Here is a 23,971-nt window from a genome sequence, read left to right as displayed (position 1 = left end):
CATGAGAAGGGGTAAGCATCCTTTTCTAAGTTTCACAACCATTTGCCATTTACCAATTTTTAATTTTAAAAATCTATGCTATGAATATGGATTAAAGAAGTAATTATTGGTTATATGCACTGTGAATGATTCCCAATTTACCTCTTGTCTGTGTTTATTGTTTTACTTTTCTTTGTAGGGATTTATTTTTTTAAAACCTAGAAACTTTTTATTTAAGGTATAAAAACTTCATCGATTCCATATATACAAATTATATATGGATATACATATATACAAATTGTATATACAAATATACAAATTTAGGAACACATGATTCTTCCCATACATATATACAAATTGTATATACATATATACAAATTAAGGAACACATGATTCTTCCCACCCTACCTCCCTCCTGCCCATACTTCCCCCTTTCTTCCTCCTCCCTCCCTATTTCCATTCATATTTTCTACAAGGATTTATTTTCAGTTAACTTTCTACACATAAGATTAATATAACACTAAGGAAATTGTTCAACAGATAGTATGAAGAAAAAACAATTGTACCTCAACAATCGAGACAAGGACTGTTCAAAATTGCTGCATCTCAAAGTGTCAATTTCACTTCTATACATTACCTTTTAGGTACTCAATAGTTACTCCCAGCTAAAGCAATCTTATACAACAAAAACAAAGATAGAGGCATTATAATACCAGATTTCAAGGAATAATACAGGGCAATTATAATTGAAACAGCTTGGTACTGACAAAAAATCAGATAGGTAGACAAATGGAACAGAATAGAAACTCCAGAAATCAATCCACACATCTACAACCAACTTCCTTTGACAAAAGAGATAAAATCAAACTCTGTAGCAAGGACAGTCTCTTCAACAAATGGTTCTGGGAAAACTGGATCTCTCCATGCAGAAATATGAAGCAAGACCCTCCCTTAAACTTTACACAAAAATCCGATCAAGATGGATCAAGGACTCAAGTCTATAACTCATTATCATCAAATGTCTAGGGAACTTGGGGAAACCTTGCAAGATATTGGCATAGGCAAAGACTTCTTGGAAAAGACCCCAGAAGCACAGGCAAACAAAGCCAAAATTGACAAATGTGATTACTCAAGCTGAGAAGCTTCTAGACTGAAAAAAAAAGAAGAAGAAGAGGAAACCAACAGAATGAGAGAAAATATTTGCAAACTATGCAACTGATAAAAGATTAATATCCAGAATATATCAAGAGCTAGATAACTCAACAACAATAAAACAAATAATCCTGTTAAGAAATGGGCAAAGGACTTGAACAGGCATTTTTCAAGAGAAGAAATTCAAATGTCCAATAGACTTGAAAAAATGTCCAGGATCAATAACCACCATGGAAATATAAATAAAAAGTACAATGAGGTTTAACTTCTCCCCAGTTAGAATGGCTTTCACACAGTGAAAGTGAGTGAATGTGAGGAAAAAGGTACCCTAAGCCATTCTTGGTAGGAATGTAAATTTGTACGGCCACTGTGGAAGATAGTATAGAGATACCTCAGAAATCTGAATATAGATCTGCATTATTATGACCCAGCCATCCCAATCCTGGGAATTTACCCAAATAAAAAGAAATCAGCATATGAAAGAGTTATCTGTATCCCCATGTTCATCTCAGCTCAAGTCACATAATTGCTAAGATATGGAATCAGTGCAATTGTCCATCAACTGAAGTCTGGATCAAGAAATTATGGTGTATATTTATGTATATATATATGTATGTATATATGTGTGTGTATGTATATATATATATATATATATAACTGCACAGTAGTAAAAATGGAATCATTTTTAAAGCATGTACCAATTTTAAAGAATGTACCAATCTCCCTATATCCATTAAATTTTGTTTCAAAATGGAAGTAAAAATAAAAACTTTCATATGCCAATATATTTTTTAAAAATTAGTTCATGGGTCTTTCCTTAACTCATGCATGTCTTTTTCATATGGTTAGATCAGTATCCATTGGCTTTAATCATTATAGCTTTAAAATCAATGCTAAAATTATTACACAAACCTGTAATCTTTTCCAAAATGTTTATAGAATATCTTTGTTGATTGAACCTTTTTTATTTTTCTTTTATTTTCTTGTAAAAATATCTATTTATTTGACAGGATTACAGAGAGAGAGAGGGAGAGAGAGAGAAAGAGAGAGAGAGAGATGGAGAGAGAGTTCTCCCATTTGCTTGTTTACTCCCCAGGTAGCCGCAACAATTAAGTTTGGGCTAGGCCAAAGCCAGCCGTCAGGAGCTGCTTCCCTGTCTCCCACTTGGGTAGTAGAGGCCCAACCTCTTGGGCCATCCTCTGCTGCTTTCCCAGACCACCAGCAGGGAGATGGATCAAAGTGGAACAGCTGGCCTGTGGCGCTGGCACACTGGGTTCTAGTCCCGGGCGGGGCACGGGATTCTGTCCTGGTTGCCCCTCTTCCAGTCCAGCTCTCTGCTGTGGCCCCAGAGTTCAGTGGCCCTGCACCCCATGGGAGACCAGGAGAAGCACCTGGCTCCTGCTTTCGGATCAGCATGGTGTGCCGGCTGCAGTGCGCCGGCCGCGACAGCCATTGGAGGGTGAACCAACAGCAAAGGAAGACCTTTCTCTCTGTCTCTCTCTCTTACTGTCCACTCTGCCTCTCAAAAAAAAAAAAAAAAAAAAAGTGGAACAGCTGGGACTTGAACCAGCACTGATACGGATGCCGGCATCACAGATGCAACCCTACCCACTATACAAGAACACCAGTCCCTTTTTGTTTTTGCTTATGAACTTCAGAAGACTTTTTCCTTTAAAAAAGAACACTTGTCATAACACTTATCATATCACCATTTTTCCATGTTTATATATGGCAAATTTTTAACTCTGCTATTTTTATGGTGAAAGTTGACTTGAGTGAATTAATTATGTTCCTATCTAGTTGAACCAATTTTCTTCTTGTTTATAAAAGTGTTCAGTTGAACCTCTTGGTCCTTCTAGGTATAAACTATTTGAAAATAATGATTATACAGATTTGTATCTAACTTTATCCCTTTATTCTATTTTTGACTTATCTATATCTTTTTTATTTAAATAAGGTGAACAAATTTCATATATTACATATATACAGATTTAGGAGCATAGTGACGCTTCCCACTCTACCCTCCCTCCTTCCCCCCCATGTTCCCACCCTTTCTCCCCATTTCTTTCTTATCCTTTTAATTTTTACAATGACATACTTTCCATTAATTTTATAATTATAAGATTGACTCTCTGCTGCGTAAACAATTCAACATATAGTAAGAAGAAAAAAAATAACCCACAACACTATAGACAATTGCGATAAATACAAATCAGTTCTCAAAATATCAATTTCACTATTATATTTGTGGTACTATTTTTGTTACCATAGTTCAGGGACAACATGGTATTTGTCTTTTGAGTACTGGATTATGTCAATAAGTATAATGTTGCAACCATTTTGTTGTGAAAGACATATTTCCTTCTTTTTCATGTCTGAGTAATATTCCATAATACACACACACACATATATATATATATATATATATATATATATATATATATATACACACACACCCCATATATTCTTTATCCAGTCATTCATTGATGGACATCTGAGTTGATTCCATATCTTAGTTATTGTGAATAGAACTATAATATACATGGGTGTTCAGATAACTCTTTCATATGATGATTTTATTTCCTTTGAATAAATTCCCAGGAGTGGGATGGCTGGGCCATATGGTAGATCTATTTTCAGCTATCTGAGGTACCTCCATAATGTCTTCTATGATGGCTGTCCTATTTTGCATTCCCACTAACAGTATCTTAGGGAAATTTTACCCCAACATCCTCTCCAACATTTATTGTTTTTTGGATCTTCAAATGGGAATCGTTTTAATTGGGGTGAGGTGAAACCTCATTGTGTGTGTGTGTGGTTGGTTTTTTTTTTTTTTTTTTTCGTTTTTTTTTTTTTTTTTTTTTTTTTTTTTTGCATTTCCCTGATGGCTAGTGATCCTGAGCATTTTTTTTCTGTGTCTGTTGGCCACTTGAATTGGCCACTTGAATTGCATCCTTTGAAAAATGCCTATTCATGTCCTTTGCTCTTTTCTTAATTGGATTGTTTGTTTCATTGTTGTTGAGTTTTTATAGATTCTGGATATTAATCCTTTATCGGTTGCATGGTTTGCAAATATTTTCTCCCATTCTGTAGGTTGCCTCTTCACATGGTTTCCATCACAAAACCTTCTTTGCTTGGTGTAATCCCATTTATGCATTTTTGCTTACATCATTTGTGGTTCTGAGGTTTTTTTGGAGAAGTCTTTGTCTATGCAAGTGTCTTGCAGAGCTTCTCCAATGCTCTCCTCTAGTAATTTGATGGTATCTAGCTGTAGATTTATATCCTTGATCCATTTTGAGTTGATTTCTGCATGATGTTTAAGGTAGGGGTCTTGATTCATACTTCTGCACACAGAGATCCAATTATCCCAGCACCAAGTTTTGAAGAGACTCATTTCTCCAAGGATTGATTTTAGCTCCTTTGTCAAAGATAACTTGATTATAGATATGTGGATTGACTTATGGGGATTCTATTCTGTTCCCTTGGTCTACAGGTCTATTTTGTGCCAGTACCGGGCTGTTTGATTATAACTGTCCTGTGGTATGTCTTGAAATCTGATATTGTGAACTTCCAACTCTGTTTTTGTTAAGATTGCTTTAGCTACTCAAAATCTCTTTTGTTACCACAGGAATTCCAGCATAATTTTCTCTAGATCTGAGAAGAATGTGATTAGTATTTTGATTGGGTTCCCATTGAATCCATAATTTTTTGCGTTATGGACATTTTGACGATATGAATTTTTACACTCCACAAACATGGAAGATTTTTCCATTTTTTGTGTCATCATCATTTTCTTTAATATTTTGTAATTTTCATTATAGACATCTTTCATTGTAGAGATCTTTCATCTTTTTGGTTAAATTTGCTCCAATGTATTTAAATTTTTTGTGACTATTGTCAATGATACTGATCTTTCAAGTTCTTTCTCAGTCATGGCATTGTCTGTGTATATCAAGGCTATTGATTTTTTTCATGTTGATATTATATCCTACAAATTTATCAAAGTCTCTTATGAGTTCCAGTAGTCTTTTAGTGGAGTCTCTTAGTTCCCCTTTATATAGGATTATATAATATGCAAACAGGGAAAATTTGACTTTTGCTTTACAATTTGTATCCCTTTGATTTCCTTTTTTTCTTTGTCTTTTTAAAGATTTATTTATTTTATTTGAAAGGGTTATATATAGAGAGGAGAGGCAGAGAGAGAGAGAGAAAGAGATCTTCTTCCATCCAATGGTTCACTACCTTGAGAGCTGCACCTATCCAAAGCAAGGAGCCAGAAGCTTCTTCTGGGTCTCCCACATGGGTGCTGGGGCCCAATGACTTGGGCCATCTTCTACTTCTTTCCCAGGCCATAGCAGAGAGCTGGATTGGAGGAGGAGCAGCAGAGTCTCGAACTGGTGCTCTTATGGGATGCCAGTGCTTCAGGCTAGGGTATTAACCTGCTGCACCACAGCACTGACCCCTCAATTTCTTTTTCTTGACTAATGGCTCTGAATAAAACTTCCAAGATTATATTGAATCACAATAGTGGGAGTGAGCATCGTTGTCTGTTTTTGGATTTTGATAGGAATACTTTCAACTTTTTTCCCATTCAATAAGATGCTATCTGTGGGCTTGTCATATATTGCCTTGATTGTAATGAGGAATGTTCCATTTTTAATTTGCTGAGGATTTTTATCATGAAAGGATTTTGCACTATATCAAATGCTTTTTCTGCATCTGTTGATGCCTCAATTTTGGTAGAATGTATGTGTCTAGTGATCTATGCATTTCTTACAGATTTTTCAATGTGTTAGAATATAGCTCTTTGTAGTAATTCCTAATGATTCTTTTTATTACTATGGTATCAGCTATTACACTTCCTTTATCACCTCTGATTTTGTTGATTTGGTTCTTCACTCTCTTTTTTTGATTAGTTTGTCCAACAGTGTATCAATATTGTTTATTTTTGCAAAAAGCAGCTCTTCATTTCACTAATCTGTAATTTTTTTGTTTCAATTGTATTTCTTTTTACTTTTAATTATTTCTCACCTCCTACTAATTTTGGGTTTGGTTTATTGTTGTTTTCTACATCCTACAGATGCATTGATAGCTTCTTTATATGATGACTTTCCAATTTCTTTAATTAGTCACTAAATGCAATAATCCTCCATGTTTTGACATGTTGTATTATTGTATTCATCCATTTCCATAAATTTTTATTTCTCTTTTAATTTTGTCTGTTACTCAGTGTTCATTCAGGAGCATGTTGTTCAGACTCCATGTTTGCATATATTCTAGAGATTCTTAGGTTGTTAATTTCCAGCTTAATTCCATTGTGGTCAGAAAAGATACGTGGTGAGATTTCAATTTTTTTGGATTTGCTGAGACTTTTTTATGGCACAGCATATGGTTCATACTTCAGAAAATTCCCTGTACTGATGAAAAGAATGTGTATTTTGGAGCTGGCACTGTGATGTAGCGGGTACAGCTGCTGCCTGTAGTGCTGGCATCTCATATGGGTGCTGGTTCAAGTCCTGGCTGCTCCACTTGAAATTCAGCTCTATGCTGTGGCTTGGGAAAGCAATAGAAGATGCCCAGGTCCTTGGGCCCCTGAATCCAATGGGATGCTTGGAGGAAGATCCTGGCTTCTGGATTTGGATCAGCACAGCTCCAGCCATTGTACCTACTGGGGAGTGAACCAGCAGATGGAAAACCTTTATCTCTTTCTGCCTCTGCCTTTCAAACAAATAAATTAATTAATTAAAAAATAAAGAATGTGTATTCTTCAACTGTGGGATGAAATGTTTTTAGATATTAGTTAGGTCCATTTGGTCCATAGTGTCAATTAGCTCTGTTGTTTCTTTGTTGCTTTTCTGTCTAGTAAATATGTTCATTGATAAATGAACATATGGGTATTGGGCTGTTGAAGTCTCCCCTTACTATTGTATTGTAGTTTATATCTGCCTTTAGATCCATTAAGATTTATTTTAAATAGCCAGCCACCATAGTATTGGATGCATATATGTTTATTTTAGTCACATCTTCATTTTAAATTGATCCTGTAGGGACCATTGTTGTGGTATAACAGGTAAATCCCCTGCTTGCAGTGCCAGTATCCCATGTGGGCACTGGTTTGACCCCAGCTATTCCATTTATGATCCAGCTCTCTGCTTTGGCCTGGGAAAGCAATAGAAGATGGCCCAAGTACTATGGCCATTGCATCCACAAGGGGGACCTGGAGAGAAATCCAGGCTCCTGACTTCAGATGGGCCAAGTTCCAGCCATTGCAGCCATTTGGGGAGTGAGCCAGTGGATGGAGGATCTGTCTCTCTCTGCCTCTGCCTCTCTGTAACTCTGCCTTACAAAGTAATCAATAATCTTTTAAAAATATTAAATTGATCCATTAATAATTGCAAAATGCTCTTTGACTCTTAATAGTTTTTGTGTAAAGTGTGTTATTTCTGATATCATGGTAGCTGCACCTGCTCATTTTTGTGTTTCATTTGCATGGGATAACTTTTTCCATCCTTTAAGTCTTCGTTTACCTTTGTTGGTGAGGTGTGTTTCTTGTAGCAGCAAATAAATGCCTCTTATTTAATACATCCAGAAAGTCTGTATCTTTTGATTGGAGAGTTTAGGCCATTGATATTCAAGAAAATTATTTATAAGGAATGGCTTTGTCCTGCTCTTATTCCATAAATATTCCTATTGTTTTCCTTGGATTTCTTTTGTTCTTTTACTAGGAGATTTTCTGCCTTCACATTCTTTTATAATGATGGCTATCATTTTGTGTTTTTGTGTGTAACACCTCAGCATCATTTGTAAAGTTGGGTGATTGTGACAAATTCAATTTCCGCTTGTTATAGATGGTCTTTATTTCACCTTCATTCAAAGATGAGAATTATGCAGGGCACAGTACTCTGGATTGACTTTTTTTTTCTTTTAAGACTTGGACTATGTCTCTCCATTCTCTCCTAGCATTTAGTGTTTCTGATAGATAATCAGCTGTCATTTTAATTGTATATCATGTGGCAATAATCTGGTGTTTCTCTCATGCACATTTTAGAATTTTTTCTTTATGTTTTACTGTTAAAAGTTTGACTCCAGTGTGTCGTGTTGAAGATCTTTTCTGGATATGTCTATTAGAAGTTCGTTATACTTCCTGTACTTGGATGTCCCTTTCTCCAAATTAAGAAAATTTTCTGTTATTATTTCATGGAAAAGGCCCTCTAATCCATTCTCTTTGTCTGTTGACTTGTTTGGTAGTATACCATAGCTCTCAAACACTATTGTTATAATTTCTTCTTTTCTGTGATCTTATTGAGATATTTTCCATTCTTCTAGCTCAGATTTGCTTTCTTCTGTTTCACCAAGTCTGTTGCTAAAACTTTCCACTGTATTTTTTATTTGACAACTTGGATTCTTTATTTCTGATATTTAAGTTCTATTTCTCTTCAAAAATCTCTATCTCATGGAAAAATTTTTCTTCCACGTCATGTATAGATTTCTTTATCTCATGAATTTACTCATTGCTTCTGAGTACTCATATGATCATTCTTTTGAATTCTTTTTCAGGCATTTCATCATTCTCTTCATCTTCACATTCTAATGTGGTGTTTTTATGTTCCTCTAGGGCAGTCATATTGTCTTCTTTCTTGTTCTCTCTTATATTTCTGCATTTACTTTTAGACATCTGTGAAGCCACTTGTTGGTTTTCTCCACTGATGGGTTTTATCTTTGAACGGTGCTTCTGTGACTTAGTGAAGTATCTGCCTGTTCAGTGAATACCCAGAGGTGTCCTAAATTGTCAGCAGGGGAGAGGTCATGATCAAGCCTGTTGTCATATTCACAACCTCACTATGTCTCTTCCAAGGTGATCAATGGCCAGAGTTAGACCATTTTGGGTACAACCCCCATCCATGCTCGTACATGAGCTGCACAAAGGATCTGTGTGGTCCTCCATGTGAGCAAGGAACCCTCTACAGTGACTCACCATTTCAGGGAGCTCTGAGCCTATGAAGTCAGACACAGTTATTGCCCAGAGACCCAGCCCTATCTTGAATTCACAGTATCCCCACAGTCACAGCGCACAGGCTCCCACAATCAGGGGGTGCAGAGGACCCCCTCTCCACCTGACAAGCTTTCCCAGTCCACAGAGAGAGCTGAGTCATCTCCAGAGCCAGCTTCCTGTAGTGCTCCACCTTGGTAGTTTGAGTCCCATAGCCTGTGATGGGTTGTAAGGTTGGGGGTACCTCAGAATCCTAAGTGAGTGCCCAGACCCTGTCAACCCTCCCAGCCAGACTCAAAGTCAATGGGAAACAGATTCTTCCCTCTGGGAAAATCTGGTCATGTGTAGAAGAGATGCTGCAACCACTGCTGTTACCAAGAGGTACCTTCTCACCACTGGTTGCTTGGTCCCTTTGTGAGGGCATGGAGAGAAAGAAATAGGCTTTCACTGTGGTGGATTAGGTGGGTACCCTGCCTGCCACTAGGGCTCCAGGCCAGACTCAAAGGCAGTGTGGTCCACAAGGTTCTCCATCATGCAATATCAAGAGTGGCTTGGAGTCTCTGAGCAGCCATTGAAAGGGAAGGAACTGTGTGTGTGTATGTGTGCATGCACAGGTGTGTGGACAAGGAGGTGGGGGCAGCTGAGTTAGAGTTCCAACACCTTGGACTCCATTTGCTAATCTTTTCTTTCTCCTTCACACCTATCTGGTGGTAGTAGGCATTTATATTTGCATTTCTTTTCATTCATTTCCAAATATTTAATAATTTTTTTAGGGTTGGGGGTAGTGGGAAAGGCAGGAAAGGGATAGGGAGGAGAGTAGTCAAAGAAGAGCAGGAGGAGGACATGGAGATGAAGAAGAGGATTAACCTGGAGTTAAGGAACAGAGCCCCAGAGTAGGTGACCCAGTTAGTCCTAGATAATTGCCTTTGTGTCAATGGGGAAATTGAAGGTCTGAATGATATTTTTAAAGAACTGGAGTTTCTGAGTACAGCTAATGTGGAACTCAGTTCTTTGCTGCAGCTTCCCAGCTTAAATAAGCTTCAAAACCTGGAACTTAGTGACAAAATAATTTCTGGAGGCTTGGGAGTCCTGGCAGAGAAATGCCCAAATCTTATTTACCTCAATCTGAGTGGAAACAAAATCAAAGATCTCAGTACAGTTGAAGCTCTGCAAAATCTTAAAAATTTGAAGTCTTGACTTGTTTAGCTGTCAGATCACAAACATGGAAGATTACAGAGGAAGCATTTTTGAATTGCTGCAGCAAATCACAGACTTGGATGGGTTTGATCAGGAGGATAACGAAGTCCAGACTCTAAAGAAGAGGATGACAAGGATGGTGATGAAGATGATGATGAAGAAGATGAAACTGGTCCAGCTGAAGGATTTGAGGAAGAGGAAGAGGAGGATGATGGTGAGGATGAGGATGAAGCAGGCTCAGAAGTGGGAGATGGAGAAGAAGTGGGCCTCTCATACTTACTGAAAGATGAAATTCAGGATGAAGAAGACGATGATGACTATGTCGAAGAAGAGGAAGATGAAGAAGAGTGTCTTTGCGGGGAGAAGAGCAAACGAGATGCTGAAGATGATGGAGAGGAAGAAGATGACTAGATCATTCTGAGACAGAGTCCCTAATGTTCCTGAGTGTGCAATGTGGTGATCACTTCTTCCTCTGTTTCTCTGTGTACAATAGCTATCCCTTCAGAAGAGAATGTGTAACTTTTATAGGAGAAGTTTGGTTTTACTATTTTTGCCTTATCATTCCAAATAAGAGATACTAATATGTTAATGATCATATTATATGTAGAGAATAATTTCCATTGGCCCCCATTGTGAAATTCCCTAGCAATTTATTTAGAATCTTAATTTCTCTAATTCAGGCTCACTGTATTAGTCATTTTTAGCTCATAATTAAAACATGATCGCTTTTACACGGGTGTAGTTTGGTGCATTTCATTCATAAGGTTTTAAATTTATTTATAAATTAAGATAACAGTCAGTTTTAATATGAAATAATGATAGTAGCTTGAATAAGCTGGTTGTTTTTTTTTTTTTTAAGGTGATCCAGAGATATTTAGTTGAAGGAAATGACTTTTTGGGGCTAAGGACATTTGGGTGCTTTTTTTGTCACAAGAATAACTTGGAAAGGAGGAGCAGAATAGTAAAAGTTCTATTCAGCAATCTAGTTCATGGGTTGTGTGGAGGTTCTGCTCAATAATGTAGTCCATTGGTTTTGTTGTGACTGATGATTTTATCTTAGAAGAGTCGCTCATACTAAACCTATAGCCATACAGGTGAGCCCTCTCCTCAGGCTGCAGATCACAACATGCCAACGCTTGGCTAGTTTTTTGTTTCTAGCTGTGAGCATTCTTTTTCCTCTCAACAGTTCCTTTATGATCACCTTCTCTCAAGGTTTTGCTCCCTCCCTTTATCCCAAAATAAAGTAGGAACCTTGTGGAGATACCCAGGAAAACTTTTAGTTTTAAACCTCACCTCCCTTTTCAGACCTGAGTTTTAAACAAGGAAAGGAAAAGAAATGGACTATTTCCTGAGGCACAGATATTATTATTGATATAATTTTATGCAACAAGCTCTGCTTATTGTAGGTCTTTCTTGGTTGACAACACCTCAAACTGCATTTCCTGATTGATAACATGTGAGACTGTATTAGTAGGATGAAGAGAGAAAAGAAGTGGAGGAGGCTTTGGGGAACAATGTTAGTGTTCTTTAGAAATCAGAAAATTGCCTATTGATCATTATGATGTGTTCAAGTGAAACTTTAAAGTTGGATTCTCAAATGATTTGAATACCACTCTGCAAAGCATTGATAATACTGAGTAGAACATTTAATTATTTTTCCTATAGTCTTAAAGCATTGTGGATATGGCATTTAATTGAAATACATTAGGCAGCTGGAAAAATATTTTAAACTAAATTGATACTAAAATTGACTTGTTTTCAAGTGGAAGTCCATTAAAAATACAAAATATTTGGGATAAGTGTCAGTGTGTTTCCTTACATGGCTACTAAATAAAGTTCACTCAGTAGACAAGTGCATTTCTCTTTTTGGCACTGAGGCTTCGTGTTCAAGGCAATTGCTTTTTTTTTTTTTAATTTTTTTTATTTATTTTTTATTTTTTACAGGCAGAGTGGACAGTGAGAGAGAGAGACAGAGAGAAAGGTCTTCCTTTTGCCGTTGGTTCACCCTCCAATGGCCGCCGCGGTAGGCGCGCTGATCCGATGCTTTTTTCTAAAATTTTGTTTGAATATTTGTAAATTTTTAAAAAGTGTCATCAGGGCCGGCGCCATGGCTTACTTGGTTAACCCTCTGCTTGCGGCGCTGGCATCCCATATGGGCGCCGGGTTCTAGTCCTGGTTGCTCCTCTTCCAGTCCAGCTCTCTGCTGTGGCCCAGGAAGGCAGTGGAGGATGGCCCAAGTGCTTGGGCCCTGCACCCCCATGGGAGACCAGGAGGAAGCACCTGGCTCCTGGCTTCGGATCAGCGAAGCGCCACCCGTAGCGGCCATTTGGGGAGTGAACCAACAGAAAGGAAGACCTTTTTCTCTCTTTCTCACTGTCTATAACTTTACCTGTCAAATAAATAAATATTTTTTTAAAAAGTGTCATCATACTAATTAAAATTTTGCTTCAATACTGGGACAGATTTAAATTACTAAGTATAGTTTTTCTGATGCTTTATTAGTTTAACATGTATGCTTTCTGTTTTAAAGTAAAAGTGAAGTTATTTATGGAGAAACTAAAAAAGTTGCACAGCTGACTAAAATAAAACACTTGGGGTAAGTTTAGTGGAGGGATTGGACTCTTCCAAAAGACTTTCACATTTTCCTCCTAATTTCCAGAGTTGAAATGCCCTGTTTTAGTCCCTAAGAATTCTCATTGCATACTATGCCAGCTTATAAAATACTTATTTTTAAAATGAAATCTATATATTGACTTTCTTATAAATCATCATATTGTGCATTCAAAAGTAAGAGTTCTTTGGTTTGCAAACAACACCTAGAGTCTCCAGATAACTTGTAAACTTACGTAGTTTTGTGGGTGGTATTTTCATGCAAACAGGTAAGGGTGGGTTTTATATTTTGTAGACGTTTTTGGTCCTACTTTAATGCTCTTTGTATGGCAGTATGTAGGTAGTGTGTTAAGTTCCTCAAGAATCTCTCCTTAAAAACCTTGAAGTTAATACTTTTGTGCAACTGTGTTTTGGATAAAGCCATGATAGTGTTAAAAAATACCATAAATGCAGTACTCCTGGTCATTCTTCTATTGTTTCTATCCCATTTTTTCTGTGACTGCTGTAACTTAAAAGTTTTTGAAATGGCATTGCTTCAAATAAACTGAAGATTTGTTATAAAAAAAAAAAAAAAGTGGCTGGGCTACTACCGCCGTCTGCCTTCACTCGTCTGTCAGGAGCTGGTGTGTCTTCTGATCCCCAGCTGCAGGATCACCTGTGATGTCCCTGCCCACTGGGCAAGCCCGCTCCTTCCCCGCTTCTCCACAGCATCCCTCTTTGTCTGTACAATCGCCACTGCAAGCGCTCCAACTTTCCCCTGGGAACACACTTACTCCACTTCGCTTCTGCGAGTCAAAATCAGCACATCTTTTCTCTTCAGCCATCTTGGAAATCCTCTATTTGTTGCCTTTTTAGTTGGTTTGATTTAATCCCCTAAACAGTGTTAAATAGCTATAGTGGTAAAAGCCATTTTGTATGTGACTGCTTCCCTGCAGTTTTGAATTTAGTCTTCATTACACATGTTAATATCTGCCTGGACAAATTCTTCCTCTGTTTCTCTTATAAAAGTTATTATTTATGAATTCTTTTTAAAGGAATTTATTAACACATTAGATTCTCTGGGTCGCATCACATGCATGATAATTACTACAACACAGTTCCCATGTTAATGTGATTTTAATAGTAAGAGAACAGATTCAGTGTAGTTCATAGATACAACTGCCTCCTTTCCTTCCTTTTTAATTTTTCAGGAAATATATTTTTAATTTACATTATAGTCAGAGGCTTAACACTTCACTACATAAAGATTTCAACAACAAAAATATAAAAAAATACATAGTTCAGTAGGAATATAGACAAGTGCTACAAAAATTAATCAAAATATATTAAGTTCATTCATATGTAGTACATTTTAAAATCACAGCTCATATATATATATATATATTTATACAGATATAAAGTTGCTTTGAGTATATTATTTTTTCCTATCTATTTAAATCAATTTTCTTCTTGTTTATAAAAAAGTGTTTTGTTGGATCTCATCTTTCAAGATGTAAAACTTAGAAAATAATAATTTTTCAGATTCATATCTAATTTTATGCCTACTTGTTCTATTTTTTTAATTGGTTGGGTTTAATAACCAGAACAATGTTAAATGACTTTAGCAATAAAGTCATCTCCTATGTGGATTCTTCCATTATAATGAAATGACTCAATTCTGCAGTTTTCAGTCTGGTTTCATAACACATGTTAAGTTCTGACTGGACAAATTCTTCCTCTTTTATCTTCAAAAATTTTTACAATAAATTATTTTTAAGGAATTTATTAACATTATATAATCAAAGCAACAGCAGACTACCACAAATAAGAGAAAACGTAATATTTTCATTTTTAGGACTGGCTTATTTCACTTAGAGATCATGTAGTAGTCTACATTTGTATCCATTACATGTCTGTTTATCATTCTGGGCTTTAAAATAAAATAATTCCCAATCAAATTTCCTTTGCAATACTTATTGGAGTTGCATTAAATACATATATTCCTTTTAAAATACTTACATTTTTTAACATTAAGCTAGTAAGTCTTCTCTTCTCTGATTGTTTCTTTATTTGTTCCAGGATATTTTCAGATTATTTAATAAAATTATAGGATGTGTGTATAGATGTATGTGTGTGTGGTGTGGTGTCATGTTTGGCATATTTTGTTTTGTCTTTCAAACAAGTGTTTTTATTAATTAAATGTATTCATTCTCATATTTGAACTGCCATTGCATATAAGTTGTTTTGAGTTCCACTTTTGGTTATTCTAAAGTATAGGAGAAATATCAACTTTCAAAATTTATCATATTCTTTGGCATTTTACCAAATCATCTATTTAATTCAAATATTTTTGATAGTTTCATACATATTTCCTCTCTTCCTTTTTAAGAAATATAAGATTTTAGACAACTGCCAAATTAGAAATGATACAATATTGCTTCTGTGAACAAGCATCCTCATTTAATTCTTCATTTTAATATGAAAAAATTTATTATTTATATATAATTTATTGTATTAGATTAGAGAATATTCAGAATCTTTAGGTATTTTCTTTCTTGTCCTGATTTACATCATTTTCCCTCAAATAGCTTCTATGTATATGCTACTAATAAAACATAATACTTTCCTGCCTTTGTGGACCTTATGTTTAATGGGGTAAGATACAGAAAAAAACAAATAGCTATTATAATTTAATATCATTGCAATTAATAATATTGTATCAGAAATGACACGTTTTAAAAATAATTTATGTGGGGGCTGGCACTGTGCCATAGTGGGCTAAGCCTCCACCTGTGGTACCAGCATCCCATATGGGCACCAGTTTGAGTCCTGGCTATTCCTCTTGCATTCTAGCTCTCTGCTGTGGCCTGAGAAAGCAGTAGAAGATGACCCTAGTGCTTGGGCCCCTGCACTCACATGGTAGACCTGAAGAAGCTCTTGGCTACTTGCTTTGGTCAGGCCCAGCCCTGGCTGTTGCAGCCATTTGGGGAGTGAGCCAGCAGATGGAAGAACTTTCTCTTTCTCTCTCTCTCTCCCTCTGTAACTCTACCTCTCAAATAAATAAATAAAATCTTTAAAAAATAAAATGAAATAACTTATGTGTATGAAAGACTGATGAATAATGAAGGAAAATTACTTTTGTAGGCGGATGGAGGCTGAAATGTTTGTGAAGTGTATTGGGTTTAATGACCTCAGTGTGATGGAGATTTCTGAGTGATTAATTGAAATAAAAAAGAGGTAGCCCCACAAAAGTGAAAAGGAAGACCACTTAAGGCAGAAGAAGAGATGGCAAGGTTCTGATACTGAAAGAAATTTCTATCTTTGGAGAACAGCAAGGAAGAACAGTATGGCTTGAGCAACGTAGATGAGACAGAGGATAAGGTAAGATCAGAAATGTAAACCTGAGGAACAGACCACTTAGGGCTTGATAGGAGTAATATCAAGAGTAGATGGCACAGAGTACAGAAATATTTGACCATAAATTCAGATACTTTATGGAGTTTTAACATAATAAAACAGGAGGTGGGGCAAGAGGAGAAATATAGTAGTAGCTTTAAAGAGAAGTAGAATCGAGGAGTTTTAGAAAAATAAGTTGAAGAAATGGTAGTAGATATATACATGCCAATGTGGAAAGTCCCGCAGAAAAATTACTGGTACTAGCAAAGACATGGGGTCCTGATGGAACAGTGTCCTAGAGAAGACCAGAAGAAGATAGAGTTCTCATGCATGAGGAGTTGTTCCCTACCAATGATATTAACAGTAGAGAAGATAACTACGAGTACAGACACAGGTCAGTGGATAGGTGCAATGATGGCAGTTCATTTCCCATTGCTTCCATTTTTTTTTTTTCCTGTGGAGTAGGAATCAGAGAGCAAGAAGAGTAAATACAGTGAAAAATATTTAAGGGAACAATATGAAATAGGAATCTAGATCTTTGATCACTTGAGACTCTAGTCACCGATCTATTCAAGATTCTCAAGTGATCTATGAGGAAGAACCAGAATCTTTATTCTTTGTTTAGTTTTCCAGATTTTGTTTCCAGTCTGAACAATGGGCTGATACTTCTGCTAATTAGTATAGTTTTCAAAAATTAAAAGATACATATATTTTAAGTTCAGTTTTTAAGATATTCTACTCATTGAACAAACCCACTCAGTAAAATTGCTGTAAAATTTTACAAATGATTTCTCTTAGTTTTACCATGTGTCTTGTTGCAGGCATGTAGCAAAAATTTGTAAATTGAAAGTAGGCCAGGAGCCATGCTTTACATATCCCTGATCCAAGACAGGAAGAAACAGAATGTAATCAGAGAAACAGTGCTGTGATTATAGAGATACTGGTCATTAATGTAAAATGAGGCTAATTGACGCGATTTTTGAAAATCTTTGAGACCACATTTACCTTTGTCAGTATGGTGGGGGATAACTGAACCACAAAGAGAGATATACAAGTTGAGGTTGTATTTAGTGTAGTCAGTGAATGAGCCTGAAATGTAAGCAGTATATAAGGAGATGTAATGTCACATAGAGAAAAAAGTGCAGTACAGTTGTAACTGAATTAATTATCAAAGCAATTGAAGGCCTTTTGGTGAAACTGAGTTGGAAAAATGGAAGGTTGTCTTCATAAAATGGGATGGTTGAAATTGAACTGTTATTTTGGTAATGGAATGACTACATATTATGGTAATGACAACGTTCGACTATAATCCACAAGAGTGAGTAGTAGAGATATGGAGAATATGATCATTTGAGGAGAAAAGATTATTCTGCAAGAGATTTTCATATTTATTAGGAACATCCTAAGTGCCCCTAGTGTGAGGCATAATATCCCTAGACTATACTGTAGCTAGTACACATTGGCAAAGACACTGTATGCCTTGGATGTGGAAAAACCTTGTCAATGGAAAGAATAAATAGACATTTTGAATTATTCCAGATACTGAATGAAAGAAAATCAACAAAACACAAGAAATAAAACAACCTTAAGAGAGTTCTAGCAACTTCAGTTCTGAGTTGAAGAATACTTCCTTGTTTCTTCCTGTGTTCTATCTCAGAATTTTTCAAGATTTTAGGAAAATTTGCACATAGAAAGCTTACGCCTCCTTGGTAACCATCTATACCTTGTCATAACTGTCCCTGTATCATCTCTTCTGTGTATTGCATTTTCAAGAAAGGAAATAAATGATCCCTGGCTCTTCCAAACTCTGAACATAAGTTACTGTTATCCTGCTTGTTTGAAGGGGTCAATATAGCAAGTTCATACATAATATAAATTTTATGAAGATTTGTAAATTTTTTCTTTAAAATAATTCTTGTATTTTTTTTCAAATTATTGTTGTCTTGGGCATTCAGATATTATGCATAATTTCTTATTCTGTTTATATTGAACTTTATGATTTCACTGCTGTTTAAATTTTAATAAATAATTTCCCATTTTATTCTATATATTTTTTTTTAATTTTCTAAAGCACCTCACCGGTGATGTGACAAATATTGTTTTACTTTCTGGGTCATTAGATTGAAACTCCACAAAAGAGAAGATAGTAGATAGAGTGGTCCAGAGAGAGATATTGCTGATCTTCTAATCATAGATCACATATGGATGCAATTCATCTCTCTCACCTATCCCAAGATGTAATATATACCAATAAAAATAGAAAGAACCTGAATTCTTCTCCAATAAATTTTATTTGCTAGGCTATTTTTAAATGTTTTTCAAATCTTAATAAACTCTGGCTCGATTTGAGGTTAAATGGTATAATTTCTGCAACTTTTAATTGTTTCCTTGTAGTATCTCTTCCTTTCTGCTTGTCACTCTGTCTACTCAGTGATGCACAGAGTCTCCTCATCACAGTTTGCAGAATTTGGTTTGTGGGGTTATAAAGTATGGTCTTAAAATAATGATAAAAAAAGAGAATCTTATAACTATAAAATTTAGGAAAATGAAAGTAGAATATCCCATAACTGTTCCCAAGAGAAATTAATACCTAGAATGATACTTTTTTTAGTTACCTAAAATCATTCTAAATATCTCTGTTCTTTGTGGATAATGCAACATTTTGATATCTGCTGATCACAAAATATACAAAGAAACAGGTAAATTTGTACTTTCTGATCACTAGTTCAGAAAAGACTTCATAAAATTACCTTAGTATTCCAGAATCTGAAGGCTGAAGAGGAAGAAAAGTTTCCAGCTATTACCATTTTGTCTAATAGAGAGTAAGAAAGAAGGAAGCAAAGTAGAGAAGAAATAACGAATGAAACATTTTAAACTCTAATGGTGCTGAGAATCGACTATGTAAACAACGCATGTAAACTTAAATTTGGTGAGATCACAACTCTATTTCATTCCCAGTGCTTGACCTTTCTTTGCCAAAACTTTTTTTTTTAATATTTTCATTCAATAGTTCAAGAAAATAATTATTTATTTTATCTAAAAACTCAGACATTTAATGGAAAAATACTGCAAATAAAGAAGTGGGCTTTATTTCTCTCTTGTCTTGCTCTTTCTCTCATTTCTTCTTTCACATTCCTCATCCTTAAATGTAAGGAATACTAAAAAATGTTGTGGAGAAGTGAGATTAAAAGAGATTATCTTTGGTGTACAAAGTTTTGGAGTCTACACAAAGATTCTACATCACATGAATTTTGCATGAACATTTGGAAGTATGTTGATAATTGTCTTTCCTTTCTGAAAAGAGCTAAGAACTTACTGTGCCAATTTTAGAAATAATCTCAGCTGAGGCATTCCATGAAAGTTTGCTCAGTCTAGGAAATATGTCTATTTCTTAATTTTTTTCTTTTTCTTTTTTATTTATTTATTTTTTAAAATATCTATTTATTTTTTATTTGAAAGTCAGAGTTACACAGAGAGAGAGGAAGAGGCAAAGAGAGAGACTGAGGTCTTCCAACTACTGGTTCACTCCCCAGTTGGCTGCAAAGGTCAGATCAGAGCCAATCCAAAGCCAGCAGTCAGGAGCTTCTTCTGGGTCTCCCGCACAAGTGCAGGGGCTCAAGGACTTGGGCCATCTTCTACTGCTTTCCCAGGCCACAGCAGAGAGCTGGAGCAGAAGTGAAGCAGCCGGGACTCTAACTGGCACCCATATGGGATGCTGGCACCACAAGCAGTGGCTTTACCTGCTACGCCACAGCGCCGGCCTCTAAAAATTTTTTTCTTCTAAAGCATTATTTAAATAGGTAAGTGTTTAAGAAGGAACCTGGAAAACAGCAAATAATGATTGTATGAATTGAAACTAGAAAACCGTAAGAAAAGAGCAGCAGTTAGTTACCCATCTCAAAAATATCTAAGAATCAGGAAAATGAGCTAGTGTTTTGGAACTTGTTTTAACTGACTTTCTAATAGCTGCTATTTTTATGAAGAAGATAATTTTAAAGGAAAGCTATAATATTTAGGTAGATGCTCACAAATGCAATTCTTAAACAACATATGATCTAAAAACTTGATCATTACATTATGATTACAGAAAATATTAGAGAACTTATTTAGAATGGGTAATAGGTAGTTTAAAGCTATAAAATACAAGCTTAAGTAAAGTAAAAATTTAATTATTATACTGGCGCCATAAACTAGAGTGTCAATTTGTTGGGTCAACAACAAGAGCCACTGTGCACTTGCTCCTCATGTGGGATCTCTGTCCTTAATGTGCTGTACATTTTGATTTAATGCTATAACTAGTACTCAAACAGTATGTTTCACTTTGTGTTTCTATGTGGGTGCAAACTGTTGAAATCTTTATACTAAATTGATCTTCTGTATATAAAGAGAATTGAAAATGAATCTTGATGTGAATGGAAGGGGAGAGGGAGCGGGAGAGGGGAGGGTTGTGGGTGGGAGGGAAGTTGTGGGAGGGGGAAGCCATTGTAATCCATAAGCTGTACACTGGAAATTTATATTCATTAAATAAAAGTTAAAAAAAATTTAATTATTAATCTAATTAGATGCAAGACAGAAGCTTAGAAATCATCTGAAATTGTTTAGGAAAGAAATGATCAAATATTCATGTATATGTACACACACACACACACGTATTTAACATTTGCTTCTTAAATTGGCAAAGCTAGTATTTTTTAAGTTACTAAGGAAGACACAATCACCATCTGGTGGCAAAGCAAAGAAACTGTTGTTTTAAGAGAGTTATTTCTATGACAGTACTCCAAGCATAAGCCATCAAGTGCGGCAATCCTCTCTAAGAAAAGATTTAGATGGGATGATGTCACAGACTCTCAAATGTTATCTATTACGACATCTCTGAAACATTACATCTGTAATAGGATTTATAGATACTGCTACACAAGCCATAGTTGAATACTCACCTGACTTATTGTATATAAATCTGATAATAGCTCTATGAGATTTTCCCTGAATTGTTTGATTTCCAGAAAAAGATACAAAGATTTACAGAGATTAATGCCTCCTCGCCAGTGTCTAATTTTTTTGTAAATGGAACAGCTTAGATTTGAATACAAACTGCCTCTGCTTCAAGAACCTGTGCTGTTTAGCATATGTAAATGAGTTAAATAAGAAGTTAACCTTTAAAAGTTTTCTGATACAGGAATTATTATTATGCTTGTATTTTTTAATAACTGTTAGAGTAGAATTCCAGTGTACAGCTGAAGGTAGACACTGCAACATAAACTTAAATTAGAGACACCTTAAATAATACCTGATGTTTTCTGACTACTGCTGCTTGTTCTAACATTCCAGAGGATTCTCAGAGTTCTTGTACAGGCTGATGAAGCCAAATGAGTAAAACAAAGCAAATAAACAACAGCTCTCTGTCTAAAGAAAGAGTTGTCTTGGGTTTACATTTCTTTCATTTCATTCTTTCATTTCAGAGCCAAGAACAAGATGATGAATTCATTTTAGAATTATAAAAAACACAAAACTCAACAGTTAATAATAAAAATACTGAAAACTATCTAGGTTAATATTTATGATTTAAATCAGTTTTGTATTATCACCGTATTTATATCAGAGAAGCATTTGAAATTAACAAGATATTTTCACAAAAGATTTTCTATTTGATGCAATCATGTACTATTTGATATAGAGAATATTTTATTGAAATTGCCATTTGTGGAGGTTAAAATGCCCAAAACTTGTCAATTTCATATGCATCAACCTAAATCAATACCCACTTTAGAGATCAATGAACTTGAGCATTAAAAAAATCTTTATGATTACTCGATAAACATAAATTTACTTTCAAAATGAGTACACTAAAAGTCACATTAACAAAGATTTTTTCTGTTATTTTTTCAAAAAAATAAAATGAACCAAAACTGAGCTTTCTTCTTTGAGGGATTGACTATGTTATAAGAAACAATTACTTAGTGTACAATAGATAGTTTCAATCTAAGCCTTGCTCTGTTTAAAAAATAGTTTTGGTTCTGGGATTTGTTGTTGCAGGAGAGTGCAACACCTGCATTTCTTCTCAGAACCTGTTAATCCTCAGAAGCTATCATCAATGGAAAGCGCCCATATGGCAGGATACTTCTAAGTAACTGAGAATTCCCTACCAGCTTTTCTTTAAAAAGTATTAATTTATTTGAAAAGCACAGTTACAGAGAGAAAGGGGCAGAGAGAGAGAAAGAGAGAGAGAGAGGGAAAGAGATCTTTGACCCTCTGATTCACTCCTCAAATGACGGCAATGGCCAGCACTGGGCCAGACCAAAACTAGGAGCCACATCTGAGTCTCCCACATGTGTGCGGGGGCCCAAGCATTTGGGCCATCTGCTGCATGCAGGCAGCTGGATCAGAAGTGGAGCAGCTGGCACTCCAACTGGCACCTCACAGGAGGTGGCTCAATCTGCAATGCTACAATACTGTCCCCATACCAGTTTTCTTAAAAAGTCATTCTAAAACCAATAAAAAAAAACTTTTTTACATCATAAAATGCATTTTTAGTGAGTGCTTGCCAAAATACATTATGATGACTACAGACTTTCAGTTCGTAAGAGTTCTTACTGCTGAGTCCAGGACTGTGACTTACACATCCCTCTATTCCCTACTTGTTGAACTCTTTGTATGTAGAGGGTATTTAATGTCTTCCTTGTATTGAATTGAATTGAAAAAAAAATAAAATTGAAAGAAGGAAAAGTCACTGGTTTAACATTGAAGAGTCGTTTTGGCCTTTAAAATCTTAACATGATCTGAATAAATTACTATTTGATATACTGCTTTAGGTTTCTGTAGGTCACAGTGCTTTTCCTTTGCAATTACAGGACTTTGATCCCATAATTGTGAGAATACGATAGAATATATATTCATGAAGATGGCACACTGCAGTCAGGCCTCTGGGAGGAGGATGTAGGCATCTCCTAAGTGTCAGTGTATGTGTCTCTCACTTTAGAAGGAGAACATGCTGCCATTTTTTAAATTGAAAGCTCCTAGAATACCTAGAGAATGCTTTTGAGAAAGTATGCAGAGACCCCTAAATGAAATTCAGTGAAAGAATCTGTAGAGAGAGAATGTTATAGGATACACTGCTGGGGGAATTTGGAGAAGCCCTCAGGTCTTCCTTTCGCAGTCCTATTCAATTTAGAGGGCTTATATTATCTGTTAGAACAATTGAATGAAAGAACTTTGGGATGTTTTTATTAGGTCACAAGTGTCACCTGTTTGTTACAAGGGTATCCTTGACACCCTATAGCTATGTTAAGGATAGAGCCTTTAGCAACCAAGGACAACGGACTATAAAACATGAAATTAACTCCTCGAGTTACTGTGATTTTCTCTCCCTTGTCTCCAGCTGATTAGTGCAAATTAACCGCCTGAGCAGTTAAGAGGCAATATGGAAATCTTAGATATCTGCTGAGAAGGCAGGCTGTTGTTTTTTTTTTTTTTAAATCTACATTTATGTAAAATTCCAGAATTCCCTACAGATTTTGCACAATTAGGATTGCCAATAATGCTTAGCACATGTTTGTATATTTGTTTTGACCTATGAGAATTTACTAATTTTAATATTCCCAAAGTTTTTATCTTAGTAAATCCCTATATAGGATTTATATGCTTTGCTATCTCATCCTTTAATTGTATATA

The 23,971-nt window shown here is 35.6% G+C and overlaps 1 protein-coding gene and 1 pseudogene across 1 annotated transcript in view; both read left to right on the top strand.

The window, feature by feature from the left end:
• LRP1B (LDL receptor related protein 1B) overlaps window positions 1-23,971 on the top strand; it is a 2,136,850-nt gene that overhangs the window by 1,076,414 nt on the left and 1,036,465 nt on the right. The gene's annotated exons all lie outside the window — the stretch shown is intronic.
• On the top strand, window positions 9,965-10,729 carry LOC133765897 (acidic leucine-rich nuclear phosphoprotein 32 family member E-like; annotated as a pseudogene).

This window comes from Lepus europaeus, chromosome 1 (assembly GCF_033115175.1).
Source record: "Lepus europaeus isolate LE1 chromosome 1, mLepTim1.pri, whole genome shotgun sequence".
Lineage (NCBI taxonomy): Eukaryota > Metazoa > Chordata > Mammalia > Lagomorpha > Leporidae > Lepus > Lepus europaeus.
Note: the sequence above shows the minus strand (reverse complement) of the source record. Positions and strands in the feature narration are given on the sequence as shown.